Raw genomic sequence first — 18,275 nt, 5'->3', positions numbered from 1 at the left:
GTGCCCAGGGCGCTCCCCTGGAGGTGGCATCCTCCTATCCACCCGGATCCTCCCAGGCTTGCGCCCCGCCCCGCCCACCAGGCTTTCTAGCCCCGCCCACCAGGCTTTCTAGCCCCGCCCACCAGACTTTCTAGCCCCGCCCACCCTCTAGCCCAGGCCCGCCCAACAGCTTCTCCCGCCCCGCCCCTCTGAGAAGCGCTACGCATCGAAGACTCGGCAATCTACTACTTGGCGGATCGATGCCCTCTGTGCTCCAAGTGGGCGGAAGTGAAGGCACAGCCGGTTGGGGCGACCGCGATCCGGGAGTTCTCCGTGAGAACGGCGGGGTTTGTGTTGGCGCTGGCTGTAGTGGCGCAGGCTGGAGGTATGTGTCGGATCCCGGAGTCCTGGTTGAGTAGTGGCCTCGGAGCTCGGGAACGCAGGGCGGCGCCCAGCGGCGCAGGCCTTGCTGCCCCTTACGAGGTGCTGTGGGGGATGGCCGTGGCCATCGCCTGCACCCCTGGCCAGTCTGTTCCTGACGGCAAAGGGGCGGGAGCCGCGCGCCGACGGTCCCCAGACGCGCCGTCCTTGGGCACCTGCCGCAGTGTCTGAGCCCCGTCGCCCCCCGCCGACTCGGGCCTCTCAGAACCGACCCGGCGGGGACTGGCGGTCGTTGGCCTCTCCGCCCCCTCCCGCCGCCTGCGAGGTCGTCACTCTGTAGGATGTGGGAATTCATTCCTCAGAGCGAATTACAGGCGTGTTTGGCTTAGGTTTGTTTCAATTTAGAGCTGTACCGAGCATTTGCTAGGTGCCTCTGAGCGTTTATATTAAAGTGCTGATTTAATCCACTCGAGAGGTAGATTGTATTCTTTTGTGTTCTCCCCCCTTTACAGACTGGGAAACCGAAGCCCTAGAGTGGTTAAATCACTAGCCTGAAGTCCTGCACTCAATGCTTTTACTGTCATTGCGACCACTTAGTGAGGTTGGTTCTCACCCACCCACTGTGTTCTAAGTCTGGCTCTGCTTAAAAGGGAATCTCAAGATTTTGTAACAAGACACTTTGTTAATTACAAGAGACAGTTCTTGAAAGCTTGTCTTGACATGGAAGTAAACTGTTTTTCATCCATAGTGTCCAATCACACCAGTAAGTAGGAGGAAATGTGTTTCATTTCTTTTATGCATACATGACTACACTTACAAGGAAAATTTAAAAATAAGTTTTAAATCGGCCACCCCTTAATTAAATCATTTGGGTGCACTGTGTGGAAAAACTAGTTCCGAGTTATGTCCTCTGATGCCTAATAACATTTTGTCAATGATAGTATATTTTGGCCAGACTTTGTGTAACACATTCTGGTGACAGAGGCATTTAAAGCCAAACTCTTCCCACGAAAATCTTAAAACTTGAATCAGAGGGTGGTGATTGGAAGATGTGCTTAGTATTTAACTGTTAGTACTTAAATAAAAAGATGTACTTAGTACTTATCTGTCTTCTTCTGTTTGATTACATAGAAACTTCATAATTTTAAGCAAAGAAGCCGAGGATCCCCACTGTGTAACTTGGAACTGCTCCTCGAAGTTTAAGAAAATGTTCCCCCCTTCCCACCAAACATTTAATTTCCTGTACTGAATATCACTTTAAAGTATTACCTTTCTAAAAGATAATTATTAACCTGTTAGGTGAAATTTTCATTCATTCCACAAATGTTTGAGAGCCCATGATGTGTGATCCTTATGGGAAATGAAATTGGTACTTAAAAATAAAGTCGGTCTTCTCATAAAGGACTTTGGAGGATTTTTGTGGAAAGCAGTGGTAGGATTAGGCCATATAGGAAATGCTAGTTATGTGGCTAGTCCCTCAGTTGCTTTTCACCCATTCTCCAGCTTCTTTTCATCTAGCTAGGATTCCTAACTGGTGCGGCACCTACCACATAGTAGGTGCTTAGGTATTTGTTCAGTGAATTTGTTTTAGACCAGTGTTGAACAGAGAGGATTTTGAGGTTGACTTGAATGGGAAATAATGCTGATCACTCTGCTAAGCAGTGTGCTAGATGCTAGATTGGTCTAGACTCTGGAAATGTGCTCAGAGATCCCCTAAGTGGCATGTTGAAATGACATGGTAGTAGCTTTCAGTTGTGATCAGTTATGTTTATGTTAATTGCAAAGAATTCTTATTGATGTGAACACACATTTAGAGTGTCTGCAGAGAAATTAGGAATTTCGAAGCTGTGGCCACACCCATTGGTACCCTTGGACTTCCATGTTGAAAATTATAGAGTCAAGAGGTATTTGGGCTTGGGGATCAAAGCATCCCATGCCTTTCCACCCTTCTGTCTCACAGCAGCGGCTGAGCTACTTCCATTCTTTGTACTTAGTTTTCCTTTTTCCTATAGTTAGCGAATACCTCCAACGAGATTATCTCAACGAATTCTTCCTGTTTTGAATTTTTTCCAATTCAGTGAATCCTGTAACCAGTTAGCACTTGTCTTCTAGTATTGTCTTAAGGGCTGTCGCTATTAGTGCTGTTTACGGATCTGTCAAAAGGCTCAGCTCTTGCCACACAGGAATTGCTTTCAATCTGTATCTCCCAGTTTTTGCAGGTGCCTGACATATACATTAGAAATCAAATAACGTCAACCTGCATTCAGAAGGGGGAATTTTCCTTCTCACTTAAAGCTTACCTAAGAACTAACGTGTCCAATTGAGTGTAAGTACAGCAGGAATTCTGAGAAAGGGGGGGAATCTGCTGTTGGAATAGGTTGAGTGGGGAATCTGGATGGGGTGGCATGTGGGTGCTGCACACTAGGAGTAGAGGCCCACTGGCTGGTCATTGGGTGCATTTGGATCACGGAGCACCATGAAGGTCAGCCAGAGGCATCTGGAACCAATTTATTAGGCATTTCCCCCCCTCTAGACAATTGCATTAGGCATTCTCAAAAGTTTTATGGATGTTCTTTAACTTAATGTTCTTGGTGGCATTTAGCATGGGGTGGGTCATGCAGAATTTGCTTTATTTTTGTTTTTGATTTTAGTAATTCCTCCTACTTACTGGTTCCCATGTTGAATATATCCTGGTGCCAATAATGGAAAACACAAGGGACCTGAGACTTAGGAAACCTGGATTTTAGTTGCTGGAAAGCCAGCTGCCCAGGGGGATGGAAGCAGGCGTGGAGAATGGTGCTTGGCACCATTCAGTTCCCCTGTGCCTGCCCACCAATTCCCCACACCCCCTGGCTCCGCTGCTTTGCCAAGGTTGAGCCTTGGTATCATCTGTGATGAACTTTTGCAGGCCTTTTCCTGATTTTAGAGGGTCTGTGATTTTAACTTTCATTGTGTTATCCTTTTGCTGAAAGAGAAAACAAGACAAAAAGTCAGGAATATTTGTTTTTGGTTTAATGTTAATGAAAGCCCCATGGGATTGACCTATCTTTCTAGATAAGTCAGGGTCTCAGCAGGAATCAGAATTCCTGCCAGATGGTTCAAATAAGGAGATTTTAATAAAGGGACTGCATGCAGAAGTGTGGGCTGGGTTAGGGAACAAACTAGGGACATGAGACCTTAAGAGAAACTAACAACAACAAAGGGACAAAAGGAGAAAGTAGGGCCTGCTGAGAACTGGAACCACAGAGGGGGAGACTGGGGCCAGGGACAACGTGGGGAAGGGAGACTGGCGCAGGGCAAACTGAACCCGACCTCCTCAGAAATCCACAGCTCCAGCCCCTCACCCTTTGCATAGAGTCCCCTGACCATCTAACTCTCAGTTACCCCAGCCCACCTGCTCTTTGACCTGAGCTTGGCTACTCATTCCAGTGTGATCGGTTGTAGCATCTTCCTTCCCGCCTCCAGCTGATAAATTGCAGCCTCTTTTTTGTGCTTTAATGCTTGAGCTGAGACCAGCAGGGAAAACCCCGGCCTACCCCGGCCTCTGGAAATCCATTGTCACCAGCCTCTGGCTGTCAAGCTGTCTTCTTGAGCTTTCCTCTTCAGCACTACATCCATTCTCTGAAGCAGCTATTTTAAGCATTTTCCATTCGTCTCACATCTCTTAGCCTTTCACATAATTCACACTCTTAACAGGCATTTTGACCCCTCCTTCAGACCTAATAGGGCAGCGGTGAGAGGACTATCCCTTGTCTTTTCTTTCAAAGAAACATTTGCTCTTTCTCCAGTTCCCTTGAAAGAGGGACTTTTGTCTGAGACCACCCTGCCTCTGGTCCTCCCTCTCCTGCCCTCAGGAGCTCTTCACTCAGTTGTTCATCTTTTGCCAGAGGCTCCTTCCTGTCAGCAGGTTTTCTTAGGGACACACAACTAGAAGCACAACAGCAAAAACAACAAGAAGAAACAACCCTCCTTTGATTTCTCATTTCCCTTGTTAACATCTCTTTCTCTCCCAGACACATTTCTTAAATAGTGGCTGCTGCACAGCCTCCGCTCACGCGTCCCACTGCTGTCTGGACTTGGCACCATCACTCACTCGATGGCAGGCCCATTTTGGAAGACCAGGGTGGCCTGGGACTTCCCTGTCATTACATCTGTTCTTGTCATTTCCCCAGTCAAGAGCCCAGGACATAGCCGATATCTCCTCATATTTGTTTTTAAATTATTTTATTTTATAAAAATATGATTTTTAATTCTTTTTATTTCATTTTAAATATTTATATTTATTTTGACTGAAGAATCTGAGGGTATTTCCTTGTTCCACACCCCAGTTAATGCTTTGGGGTGCTCAGTAACCAACCCCTGTCCGTATCCTAGGGCTTCTTGATGGACTAAACAAAGATAGAAATGAATTTTATTTGCTAATGAATGCTTCAAAATTGCTCAGGTAATCTTCTTTCGGGGGCGGAAGGGGGTACCTAGAAATTTTTTTTTTATCTGAAAATGGAGTTTCCTAAAATACCAAGAACTAATGTTTTATCCTCCCATGTGAGTAAGATAAAGAGGGAGTGTCAGGGACGTGAGTGTAACTGGTAATAGATTGATGAATGAAGTATGCTAGCCTTTTATTTAAAATTACTTTTCCTTCTTTCTTCCTTAAGTAGTGAATCTTGTTTGAGATACTTGTTTGCATGTTTGTTTTCTTGGGGGGCTGGTGGTGGATGGTGGCGTGTGAGCCTGGGCCTGTTTGGTGGCAGATGGTGGCGTGTGAGCCTGGGCCTGTTTGGTGGCAGAAGGGTGTGCGCCTTCAGACTGCCTGCTTACTGACTTTGAAATGCAAGGAAGGGAATCACCCTCTGGGAAGACACTAGCCTCTGGAGCAGAGATCTGAGAGTTTCTGGGAAATAAAGGAGACCTTTAATAAACACTCCTCATTAAGCTGGAATCTAGTACTTGTTTGAAGAGAAGAGTTTTGTCATCAAGTATGCCCGTAGCAGTTATGCGTGTTGGGCACGCTGAAGAGCCAAACTGCCTGCTTTCCCCCTTGTTTGTTATCTCTCTTCCAGTATTGTTCCCTGGTCACCTCATATGTATTCCCTTTGATTCCTCACCTCCACATGTAATAGCAGAAGTAAAGGTTCCCGCCCCCCCTATTAAAAACAAACAAACAAATAATATTGCCAGCTGTCAGTTGCGCTTTTCACGTCGTTTTTTTTTTTTTTTCCCCAAAAGAAATCAAACACACTTAGGTTTTGTTTAAAAACATAGATAGCGTGTCCCACTTGTAGTCTGACTCTGTGAGGTCTAAGGAGAGAGCCAGGAAAACAGGGGTGCTTGCCCCCTCACCTGTTCCTTTCTTCCTTTCTGCACATCCCCTGGGGAGACCATGTGTCATCTTAGGAAAGTGAGAACACCCTGGGTTCTTACAGGTTTGTGCACTATTATCTTTTGTTAACTTTGTCCTGGAGATGGGGCTGAGGAAAGGATAATGAATTTAGAAAACTGGACGAAAGTGTTTGTGACCCTGTCTTGGAGACAGGGACCCATCCCGTACTGTTAGGTGGTTAACGTGTGCTAGTCCTGACAGGGCCTGGCTTTGATCCTGTGCAGCAGAAGCGTGAGCTGAACTTTCAGAGAACTGGAGTGAAGGGCCGTCCTCTCAGACCCTTTTCCCATGATCTCTGGGAGATCCCTCTGGGGCCAGCCCAGCCCAGCCCCTGGACTAGTCCATCCTTTGGTAGGCTGAATGTCAGTCAAGGAGAATGTGACTAATTCTATAGTTTGCCTCTGCTGCTGGGTAGCCTGAGAATCTAATTGAGTTTGATTTTGTTGTTGAAACTCTTTAGGTGCCTCTGCACCCCGAGGCTTCTTCTGGGGTCCTCTGGCTCCGGATGGCCATGGACAGGCCAGGTCCATGCCGCGCTTCTCAGTGTTCGTGTGCACACCACCCTGGCGTGGTGCTTGCTCAGTAGGGTGTATTGGGGTCTGAAGTTCTGCCTTTCTGATTGGCTCCCTGGTGATATTAGCTTGAGTAGCATAGGGCAAGGGGGATGTTCAGGAGCACTTGTTATCATATTACTGTTTTTGGAAGTCTTGGGGTGCAGGGTTTTTCTCGGTTTGGACAAGTAATCAAAACAGCATCACATGGACTGGCAAAACACAAACAATTTAATAATGTGGGAAAAATTCACGTGGTTGAAAAATTTAAAGAATAATGGAGTGAACCTGGACTATTTATCCTGCATTTAGGGACCTGGGAGAGACTTCACATGCAGGTGAGAAAAGGGAGTTACCTCCCCATGGCTGAGAGTAAAGATGAGATTTTGAGATAGAGCAACCGCGTTCACTGATAAACCTACATGTGGATGGGACCCACCAACCAACCCCTCCCATTACATTCTCCTAGATTGCAGAAGGACTTCAAGAGCAGTGACTGCTTCTCTGATTGGAAAAATGGGTCAGAAGCTTAGGGAGGGATGATGCCTTCTTCCCTCATGGAAGGGTAAAGGACTCAGACAGGACAGAAGCTTGTCCAGCCTCCAAGACCCTCAGTGCCCTCATCTCAGAACAATCAGATTGCAATCAGATTGCATCTGCAATCAGATTGCAATCAGACCTCTCTCAAGAGCCTTCCTCTGTGCACTTGGGAAAATTTTCACTTTTTTGTGATCTGAGCTAAGTAATTAGTGCTCTAACGTTAGGGCACTTTTCTGGAAGGTTCTCCAAGTCTTTGGAGAGTCAGAACTTGCATTTTCCCAACTCCTAACCTTATTCTTTTGATTGAGCTGTGTCTCTGGGGACCTGATAAGATATGATGACTCATTTTGTTGAGATTTCTTGTTTGCTATTAAAATCAGCAAACTTCTTCATTATTAATGGTAAAGTGGTAAACAAAAATTCTGGTTTATCATTCTAAATCCACTTTTCTGGTTACATTTTTTGATTTCCCCCACCCCTAATTAATACTTATAATTACCTTTTATGTGTATTTTTAGTCAAAAGTTCCATGAAAAAAGTTACTTACTGTTACTCTACCAATAAGTATCTTGTAAAGTTATAGACTGTGCCATAATGAAACGTGGGAAAACTATGAAATTAAACATTGCGGACCTCTCTTGCAGAAATACCTGAAGGGAAAAGAGGCAGATGGGTTAACACGAATCTATATCTAAGAAAAAGTGCATTGAAGTATGTGTCATAAATTATAAGAAAATGTGACGTGCTTCTGTAATGGAAATTTTCTCTTTTGACCTGTGATGGATAGGAGGTTAATTGATGTTAAATGGATGCTTTGTTAATCCTTCATCAGCTACTAAATTGGTCAGGGGAGTGCAGGTCAAGACTCCCCAAGGCCACGACCGGCTTGTTTTCTCAGGGAGGTTTTTCCCTGTCTGCACACCACACATCACTCGCCCCAGCTGTCGGGAACGCGCTCCCCCCTCCCCCTGCCTCGGCCCCCTCCCCCAGCCCCCGGCCCTGCCTGCCCCCCTCTCCTGCCGCTGCCGAGTGACAGCTTGTAGCTGTTGCGTGCGAGGAGTTGGGCTGGCGCTGTGTGGTCTGGGTGTGTGGTCTGCACTCCGCAGAGAGGCTGCGAACATGGTGGATGGGAGAGATCGAGACTGTTTACTTTAATTCATTTCGGATGCCGGAACGGTGCCCGGCGAGGCCTGCTTCCACCGCGCCCACCCCTCGCGCGGGCTCCGGGCTCGCGCCGCCCGCCCCTCCCGCGCATCTGCCGGTTCATCCGCCCCAGAAGCCTTAATGGCGCTGCTGAGTGCTGCGATTATTTTGCTTTCACGTCAAGATAGATGGCCCCTGAGAAGTTTCTTTTGAGGTCGAGCTAGAGGAGCGCAGCAGAAATCGCCCGAGGAGTGAAGGAGCTGGTGTCCTTTGAGAAATTGGGAAGCCGTTATCCAGAACCTGGGTCCAATGCATCCAGTTCTGCGCATGTGAAAGGCTCTAGGGGCTTCGTGACATCCCTTCACGTTGAACGAGTTTAATAAAATTAAGCAATTTAAACTGACAGTCGGAGTCCTTGACCTTGCTTTAAAGCCCGCCTTGACGTTGGCATGCTGTTGATGGCGCTTGTTGTATTTGTCAGCGGCGACATCGGCTTATTGATGAATGAAACTGCCTTTATGCAATAGTGTAAATAAAGACTAGTGTGGTTTTCCACCCATTCTTTTCTTATAAATGGACATTGTCCCTTTCTCCATCCTGAACATTCTTGCTGGGATGGTCAGGTATGTTATCATTTAAGTATTTAAGACCCTGCGTGGCAGCTGGGACTTTGCATTGTTCCTGGCCCTCACTGCCCGGTCTCCCCTGCAGCCTGGCTGGAAGGGGCCGGTGGGGGTGGGGTGGGGGTGTGTGTGTTACTGTGCTTTGTCCAGGACTAGAAACTTGAGGACACGGACATCTTCCAGAGGGCTAACATGTGTAGTTTATTGTTCTGCTGCTTTTCCTGCTCATGTTACCCCCAAGTTGTGGCCAGTGCGCTCACTTTTCCTAACCCAGAGGGTCAAGCCTCTCCGTGCTACTTCCCACCTCAGCCCAGGCCAGGGTTTTTCTTAGTCTCTGAAGCAGAAGACTTGGGAGCTTAGAGTAGTGTGAGTGCATTTTATTTTTCATGCTATCCTCGTATATTTCCTCTTGTGTCCATTTTTGGGGGGAGGTTCTATTTTGTGATAATGACAGTTTGATGCTCCCAGGAATTCTGAGGCGCAGTTAGTATGCTCACAGTTAGTATGCTGCATCCATCACTGTTAGTTCTGCAACATCCTCCTGTGTCAAGAGGAAGGCCCCCGGGCTGCTGTCAGTTCCTCCACCCTTTCAGCCACTGACCAACTACTGCCTCTCTCCATGCGTTGTTAAAAGATAAACTGAAACTTACTCGAATTTTTAGGTTTTACTCTCGCGAAAGTCGATTTGAACCGGGCAGCATCTATCAATAGTGTAGCAGATACAACGGAGCTCTGGGAGACTATGCAAAATGAAAGGCCTTTATAGCCGGCAGGGAGCAGGAATAGGAAGTTCTGTTTGGCCAAAGAGTGGCTGATTGTGCAAAAGGTCACTGCACTGTAGGGAACTGAGGGTCCAACACGCCGATTCCCTAACTGATTCCCTAACTAGTCGTGGTCCCTGGATTCCTGATTAACTGACCCAAGATTCCAATTTCAATAAAGCCAACATTTTAAGTCCCTTGGTGACTGGGGCTTAGCATAGGCCAGTCTGCTTTGGGCCTTTTGTCTTTTTTTTTTTTTTTTTTTTTTTTTTAACAAGGTTGGCCTAATTTGGGCCTCCCCAGTGGTGTAGTGGGTTGAGCGCAGCACTGTGAAGCTGTCTGCAGCCTCCGCGACGTGGGTTTGATTCCCGGCAGGCCAGGGAGAGTCCACATGGCACGGCAGACCTCTCCTGCCTTGCCCGCTGCTCCCCTCAGCAGTGTGATTAAGTCACTCTGCCTGTTCTGCTCCCCACTCTGTCTCTGGTGAATCCTCTCACCCTCCTGTGCCTCTGGCCCCAGTTCTTGTATATAAAAAAAATAAAAATTAATCTTTAAAAAAAAAAAACCCAAAACAAGGTTTGCCTATTCTGAACTTGCATGTAAATGGAATCGTAATGTATAGTCTTTTGCGTCGATTATGGCAAAATATGTGCCAAGTATTAGTCATTACCCACTTGCTCTTTTATCTGGCAAGTGAAAATTCTGTTCATCTGTCTGTCTCAAGAGAACATTGATACATGAGGGGTATGGTCAAGTAATCTTTGTGAATAGAATAGAACTTACATTTTGGAAGCTCAGGAATGTTTCACAGGCACTGGGAAGAGTGCTGGGCATGTAGTTGGTGGGAATTCCATGCTGGCATATTGTCTGTCAGTCAAGCTGCCTTCCGGAGTCTTCAGTCCATAGGCACCTCTCCCCAGCTCTTCTTGAATTTCACCAATGTCATGCTAAGCAGTTGTTTGAAATTTGATCTAGAGCTTTAAGATGATAAATCCTGAAGGCACCAGAGCCTCCAGTCCTACCTTGGGTTTTATTGGGCTCCCTCCTTCAGGAAAGAGCAGTGAGTGGGATAGAGAGCAGGAAATTTGCTCTATGTAGCTGAAGTAGGGATTAATTGCCCTTTTGAGCCACTGATTCTCTGGGAATGGCAGAAAAACAGTATGTGGGTGGTATTTAAAAAATAGTATTCCAAAAGTTATCTCTGTTGAAGATCAGGTCACCTTTAAATTGAAGAAATCACCTTTGTTTAGACTTTTCATTATTTAGAGGTGAAAAGTTGGAATCCTTGAATGTATTCTCCACCCTTTTTCTATGTGTGAACTTGTTAAATAGAAAAGTCCAACTAAAGTCAGTTTTGGCCTTTTTTTTTTTTTTATAGAAAGAGATGATTGAAAAAAGAATTTTTGGGGCCTCCCTGGTGGCGCAGAGGGTTGAGCTCAGCGCTCTGAAGCTGTCCACAGCCTCTGCAGCGTGGGTTCAATTCCCAGCCGGCCAGGGAGATACCCATGGCATGGCAGACCTCTCCTGGCTCTCCTGCTGCTCCCCTCAGCAGTGTTTTCTATCCGTCTGCCTGTTTCTGCTCCCCGCTCTGTCTCTGGTGGATTCTCTCACCCTCCCGCGGCTCTTGCCTGTACCCCAGTGCTTGTATAAATAAATGAATCTTTAAAAAAAAATAATTTTTTTTTTAAAGCAGAGACTTACGGTGGTGGGGGAGGGAAGTCATTTTGGCTTAATTTGAAAATATTTTGGGGCCAAAGAAGGGAGCCCAGTATTAAAGATCTGACCTGCAGATTAAAATTTCTGATTTTTGGGTGATTGTGTATGGAAGTGATGGGAGAATACCAAACCTTTCACTTCCTGGGCTTTGCAGAGAGATCACATTTGAGTTCCAGCTGCTGTTGCTCAGAGGTGCCCACCGAATGGGCTCAGTTCTCTGTGTCTCATTCACGGTCTTCTCCAATGCGTATCTCTACACGGACACGTAACCTGTCTCAGCTCCTCTGTACTGAGTGCTTGGAGGACCTGTCAGAATATGCTTTTAGGAGGGAGTTATACAAGTCCGTTTCTGTGGCACTTTTGGTGATCATTATTGTGGCACAGATTTACTGATTTTAAAAGTCATGCTCAGGACACAGGGTTCAGAATCAGGGGATGACATCTGTCCTGCCATGGGACCAGTCCAGTGGAGGTCCCTTTCAAAGGTCACATTTCAGTGGTTGAAATGGTGCTTTCATAGCTGCCACACCATGTGGCCCGAGGTGTGGGCTGCTGTTAGAGAGCAGACGAGGGAGTGGCCAGTGAGCCATGGTTCCCAAGTCTACACAGCCTAGCCGCCCTTTACCAGCGGCCACTTTGTTCTGGGGCCTGGAGGGGTTCAGAGGACAGAAGACAGTATGATACAGTCCTCACCACACCCACTAAGATGACTCTCAGGGGCCTTGGGACAGTTACTCTTTTTTCTCCCCCCTCCCTCCAATTTTTAAATGAGGGGATATTTGTAATAACTCCTTTCTTAAGGCAAAAGATTTGCGGGAGAATGAGATAGTCCAGATCGGCCGAAAGGAAACATTATAAACATTGTTCCTGAGCAAGGCTTGTGCTGCCTTGGGTCCTACAAATACAGGAGTCACTCACAAGGGCTACTCCGCTGCATGCTCGTTCTGGAATTCACCTTTCCAAGACCTCACTGTGTCTCATAACAAATGTACGCCCGTGCCCAAGGCCTCAGGGAAAGCTGTACAGACGCATCTGAGGACCTGCGTTTCCTCGTCCGTCCGCCCCCTCCATTCATTCTGCCAGTGATGTGGGTCTCTGGTCCAGATGATCCCTTTCAGGCCTCTCCGTGTTCACCAAGCCAGACCCCTGCTATCTGAAAGTGGAATGTTCCTATCTGTTATGATTTGGTAGTTATTTTGGGGGGCTGAGAATGCTCAAAAATTTTTCCATATAAATTAACTTGATACACACACACCTTTTTTTTCTTTCCTTCATTCCTTCTGTAATTTCCTCCCCTTCCGCCCTCTCTTCCCCTCTCCTCCCTTCCTCCTCCCTCTGATTCACTGTAAATACCATAGGCCATTCATAATCATTCACTTGCTGCATCAGAATTCCTAATGACCAGACTTCCACATTTTACTTAAGTATTTTCTAGTTGTTTGAAGATGTTTCCTATTCTTTTTTTCCCTTTTGCCTTAATAAATTATTTGTAGTTATGGAAATCCTCATAGCAGTTTCCAGGGTTTGGATTCTTTTATTAAGAATCAAAAGCTAGATTCACAGTGGCACAGTGGTTGAGCGCTGGGTTGCGAAGCTGCCTGCAGCCTTGCAGCACTGGTTCGATCCCCGGCACCACATGGTGTGGAGACCTCTCCTGCAGCCCGCTGCTCCCCTCAGCAGTGTACTTCGTCAGTCTGCCTGCTCTGCTCTCCCCTCTGGCTCTGGTGAATTCTGTCACCCTCCCGTGCATCTGTCTATACCCAGTGCTTGTATAAATAAATCAATCTTTTTAAAAAAAAAACAAAAAACCCTCCAGTATCTGCCCTTTCCCATTCTGCCAAGACCAACTCCAGGCTAACCTCTCTAGAAAAAAAAAAAAAAAAAAAGAATCAAAAGCTAGAGACTTAGGTAAGGTTTTGACACATTTTGCCAAATTGCTGCACAGTGTGAGTGGTGTGTGTGGCCACCAGTAACACACTGAGGACTATACATGTCCATGGACATTCTCAACCTCAGGATTGCCACAAACAGCTCCTGTTAAGTAAATTAACCAACAACAGAATCTTAATTTGCATTTTCTGGTTGCGTTTCCTCTGTTGAGTTTTCTGTTTAGATTTTTTTTTTTAAGATTTATTTTATTTATTTATGCATACAAGATCTGGAGTGCAGCCAGAGGTGCTGGGGGCAGAGGATTCACCAGAGACAGATTGGGGAGCAGAACAGCAAGATCACCTGAGATACATTGCTAAGGGGAGCAGTAGGTGAGACAGGAGAGGTCTGCTGAGCCAAGTGGGTCAGGGCCCTCACAGGGGATTGAACTCAGGCCTCAGAGAGTGGGGATAGCTTGATGGAGATGAGACTTTAACCCCTGGGCCACCATGGAGGCCTTTAGATTTTTTTTGCGGGGGGGACCATTTATATAAGAAAGCCATTCATGTTGTACCATTTGAATATTTTCTCCAACTTCCTGTTTGGCTTTTAAATTTGATTGTCTCCCATTGGTCAACCTGTACAAGGTAGGAGGTGTACAGAGCGATGTGACTGAGAATTGAGTGTTCACCTTTGGGATTCTTGCGTGAAGTCAGACAGCATCCTCCTCCCCTAGCCGGGGCTTCCATTCCCTGTTACGCACTCTGGGGTTTCTTGGTGTAATGAAAATGAAGTAACAGCAGTTTTTAACTCTAGATGTTTGAGGTAATGGAAGCCTGAGAATTATGCTTTGGACTGTAAGGGAGGCATTTTTGGCACTGGAGTTAACATGTTAAAGTTAAGAAGCAAGAAAATAAAGCAGGGCCTCCCTGGTGGCACAGCGGGTTGAGCGCAGTGCTGTGAGCGCAGCCCTCTGAAGCTGTCCGCAGCCTCTTTAGCGCCGGTTCGAGGGCTGAAGCTGTCCGCAGCCTCTTTAGCTCCGGTTCGATTCCTGGCTGGCCAGGGAGATTCCCACGTGGCGTGGCAGACCTCTCCTGTCTCCCCTGCTGCTCCCCTTAGCAGTGTATTTTGGTCCTTCTGCCTATTCTGCTCCCTGCTCTGTCTCTGGTGAATTTTCTCACCCTCTTGCGCCTCTGGCTTGTACCCCAGTACTTGTATAAATAAATAAATCTTGAAAAAAAAAAGAAAGAAAATAAAGCAGTTGTGTGTTTAACGTCTATTAAATTGAATCTTTGGCTGTCCTAACTGCCAAGCCTGACCCATCTTTGGGATGTCCCGACATGTTGCGAGGTGTAATTTGTGGTTTTATTTATTTATTTATTTTTTAAATTTAAATTTTATTTTCATATTCCCCATACAATTGCAACCTTCTTATTTTTTCCCCAATCCCTCCTTTCCCCGCCCCCTCATCCCCCATAGAGTGTCTCTGGTTCATAGTTGTTTGTTGATTTTTTAATCTGTGGCTTTAAAGAAGACTTTTCTCCATTTACGGTGTCAGCCACCCTAGTCCTGGGAGAGAATCAGGATTTTTTAACCCCCCTACCCCCAGCTTTTCAGGACTTTCTTATCCAAATTGCGCAGCACAAATCCTGCAATTTTCTCTTTTGTTCCTGAATAACATCTTTTCTGTCATAACTGGATTACGGCCACTTCCTGTGAAGTTTCTCGTCCCCTGTCTGACCTGAGGCCTCTCCTCGACCCGCCCAGCCCCCACTTCACTTGAGGCTGGTTTGTGGCCTATGCAGCTGAGCTGTATGTGCGACCTTTACGTCGGACTTAAAGTTTGCAGAAATCTTTGACATACGTGATTCTAGTGAATGTACCCGTAAAGTTTGCTCTTATTCCCATTTTACAGGGGAGAAAACTAAGAGATGGAGGGGTCCTGAGTCTGTCTGATAGTAGGATTTTATCTACTCTTACTTAAGTGACTTTGCCACTGATTTTTTGTGTCTTTCCCAGTTGAACAAGCCGGCCCCTGGCTCTTTACCCATCTAAGTCAGTTTGCTGGGCACTGATGGCAACTCTTGGTGGCATCCTTAATGCCCTTCAGATCTCAAGTCAGCTCTCCATGCATGCCCGCAAGTGGCCGCCCTGCAGCACTGGCTGTGAGATGGGCCCATTAGCTTGTCAGGAGAAAACAGAGTGCGTGTGTGTGTGTTTGTGTTTGTGTGTGTGTACACAGAAAAAGTCACTGGAGCCAGACTGCCTGGTGTGAGTGCTGCTTTTCCTGTGTGGGGGAGGGGAATGTTGGACAAGGTTTGGCTTACACATCCTCATAAGGGCGGTTGTGAGAATTAGATGTTATGACTTGGGGAGAGCTTAATAAACACTCAAGAAATACTGAATGTGAATGTCTTAAGATAGGTCTAAGATCAGATCTGTGGCTTAAAGGCCCGCTGCTTCCTTTACTGATGTTATTTGCACTGTTTCTTATTTTATATTGGAAAATATCCTAATGAAAGGCAAGAGCCACATTGGTTCCTAAATATATACCTCAAATGCTAATTGTCTATTGCCCTTAAAGACTTCAACCCTCTAATTTAGTAGTCAGGATCCCATATAATGTGTAATGTGGGGACCTCATGCCCTTTTTTCCTCAGGAGCCCGGAGGCTCCTCTTTTGGAGGAAAGGGAGGATTGGCTTTGACTTGCAGTGACCCAGGAAAGGCTGAGAAAGGAGAGCTGTGTTCAAATGTAGGCTGCATTGGTACCCAGGGGTGTTGAGACCTGCAGAGCAGAAGGAAAGATAGTCCTTGAAAAGATCATTTGTTATTCACTGTTCCCAGAGGAGGGGGCACACCAGGGTGTGTCTGCCTCCCCCACTCCCTCCCAGCCCCCTCAAGCAGGAGGGATGGCCTGGAGATTAGTATGAAAACAGGCCAGACCTTTATTGTGGTTTTCTGAGAAAGGAAGGGCAAGGCAGGAGAGGCAGTCTGCTCAAGCTTAGGAGTGGAGAGTTTGAATCACTTCAGCAGCCTCTGGGATTTAGGGCCATTCTTAGCTGCCAGGCCCTTAGCCTCCAGGTGGTTATGGCAGGGGGATGGTGCCCTGGGCTAGGAGGCTGATGCCAGTACTTGAGGGCTCAGGAGTGTTTGTTTGCATATCAGAGGCCCTATCAGGCCTGTTGTCTGCTGTCTCAGGAGTCATCAGCCATCAAAGGGCAGTTCCCCTTCTGGTGTACAGGACCGCAAGATGTCAAAACATCATAACATGCAGGAAATGACAAAATGTGATTAATACAAGGAGCAGCATGCTGGCTCGCAGCTTCAGGATTTAGAAGGAGAGTGGAGAAGAGATCAGAACAGCAGTTCCCTTTGCTGTTGAGAAAAGGCATAAAGGCCTGGAAAAACCATGGGAGGAAGAGAGCGAGAGAGAGTGCGGGCATTCTGTAACCAGTCCCCTCTGCGGTCACATGGAAGTTTCTGCTGTGTTGGGTAGGTTTCTTCTGTCTTCTCTGCACCAAGGCCCAGCCTCTTTTTCACATGCGCAGGACACACTATCTGAGAGCTGGTGGTGGTGACAGGGAGCCTGCGGGCTAGTGAGAATTGGGAGACTGGCCAGCAGGGTACCCAGGTCTGGGCCTCATTCACTCTTGCAAAGTGATGTGGAGGCTTTGGAAGAGGTGGTCTTCCTGGGAGGAACCAGATCTATGACTTCCAGCCACGCCCTGGGGCAGGGTAGGGAGGGTTGGGCAGGTTAGGGATGGGGGGAGCCTCTCTCCTTTCCCAGCAACATTTGACTTTGTCTGGAGATGATTTGATCATCCCATGGGGGTGTGCTACTGGCATCTAGGGGGTAGAGGCTGGAGCTCCTGCTTAGTATCCAGCGTGGACTGGACGGTCCTTGTGACCAGAAACGCCCTTGCAAGCATGCTGAGGCTGTAGCTGAGAGAGCCTGCCCAGGGGCCTCAGGCAGCTGACCAGGCAGAGGGCAGGGAGGATGTACAGCTCCCCAGGCACCCTCATGGCTCTGTCCTGCAGGAGGGCTCAGAACCCAAGTGGACATGAGCTAAGAGGGAAGTCAAGTGGGAGAGAGAGAGATGGTCATCCAGGAGCAGCGCCACAGATGGGGAGCAGCGAAGTAGGAGTAGAACTTGATCATGAACTTGATAATGGCCTGAATGACATTTTTGATTGTATTAAATCCAATGACTTTTTTGAATTTGTGTTTTGTATACTACTCTAAGGCAAACCCAGTTTGGGAAGGTTCCTTCCTTGTGGCAGACAGTACCCCCTTGCTGCTGACAGCTGGGAAAGGAGGCCTTGCCTATTAGGCTGTACCTTTACAAACTCAGTTCAGAAACTACTAAGAAAACAGTATTTGCTTTCCCCCCCACCTCAGGTGTAGTGCCCATAGAATTTCCTTCCCCAATGTACCTGTGCACCATCACCTCAGTCCCCTGTGCTCCTCCCTCCCTCCTCCTTCCCTGCAGGATGTCTCTGAATTATAATTGTCTGTTTTTTTTTTTTGTTTTGTTTGTATTGTTATTAGTTTTTTACACTGATGTCTTATTTGGTTCCCCTATATTCCTCCTATAAGTGAAACCATGTTAAAAAGAAATCACTGAGAAAAGTTCCTGTCTCTCTTCACCCCCAAGGATTTTGTGGGCATAAGAAACAAATCTTCCTGATTTTCAATGAGTTTAAATTTCTATTTATGTTTCTGAACACAAATGTGTCTGACAATATGTGACTGCTGTTTCATGGCTTAATTACTATTCTGGCCAAAGGCTCACAATGTTCAGACTAAAGTGGTCCTGTCTTTGTGGAGAAATATAAAACTAAAATGATAATTGTAGTACCTTGTTATCTGTTGATTTTTTTTTGTTTAATGTGAACTTTTAAATAACACATAAACATTTAAAAATTTTAGCTATTAACTATATATCCATTAAAATAGCTTTAATTTTTAGATCACTCATTATATACCACGATTCTGAGTAAAACCTAAGAGTTGCTTCTTAATAATGCAGCTCAGTAGTGTAAATGTTAAAATAAATCTCAGTTTCAGGTCCAGCACACAAGGGGCTTGTGGGTTGCTGTTCCTGTCCTTACAGCAAGAAAAGTGTTGAGCAAACTGAAAATTAACATCTCTTTTTTATCCAGCAGAGAGTGGAGGTGATGGCAAATTGCTGTCCCCCAATCAATAATCACAAGTTACTAGAGGGACAGTGGGGGGATGTGGGAGATGGGTAGGGGTTGTGGGGGTTAGGGTAGGTGAGTCTCCATTTTCCCTGTGCATGAGAACCTCTCTGTGGAGATACTTGTAGC

General features: G+C 46.4%; 1 protein-coding gene across 1 annotated transcript in view; it reads left to right on the top strand.

Moving 5' to 3' along the window:
* Positions 1-232: 232 nt before the first annotated feature.
* Positions 233-18,275, top strand: part of EXOC2 (exocyst complex component 2) — a 206,482-nt gene continuing 188,439 nt past the window's right edge. The window contains exon 1 of the mRNA XM_037519163.2: positions 233-364. The gene's annotated coding sequence lies outside the window, so the exon portion shown is untranslated. The remainder of the gene's footprint in view (positions 365-18,275) is intronic.

Source organism: Talpa occidentalis, unplaced genomic scaffold (genome assembly GCF_014898055.3).
Source record: "Talpa occidentalis isolate TD23 unplaced genomic scaffold, MPIMG_talOcc4v2.1 talOcc4.2, whole genome shotgun sequence".
NCBI classification, from domain to species: Eukaryota; Metazoa; Chordata; class Mammalia; order Eulipotyphla; family Talpidae; genus Talpa; species Talpa occidentalis.
This window is presented reverse-complemented; position numbering and strand designations above follow the sequence as displayed.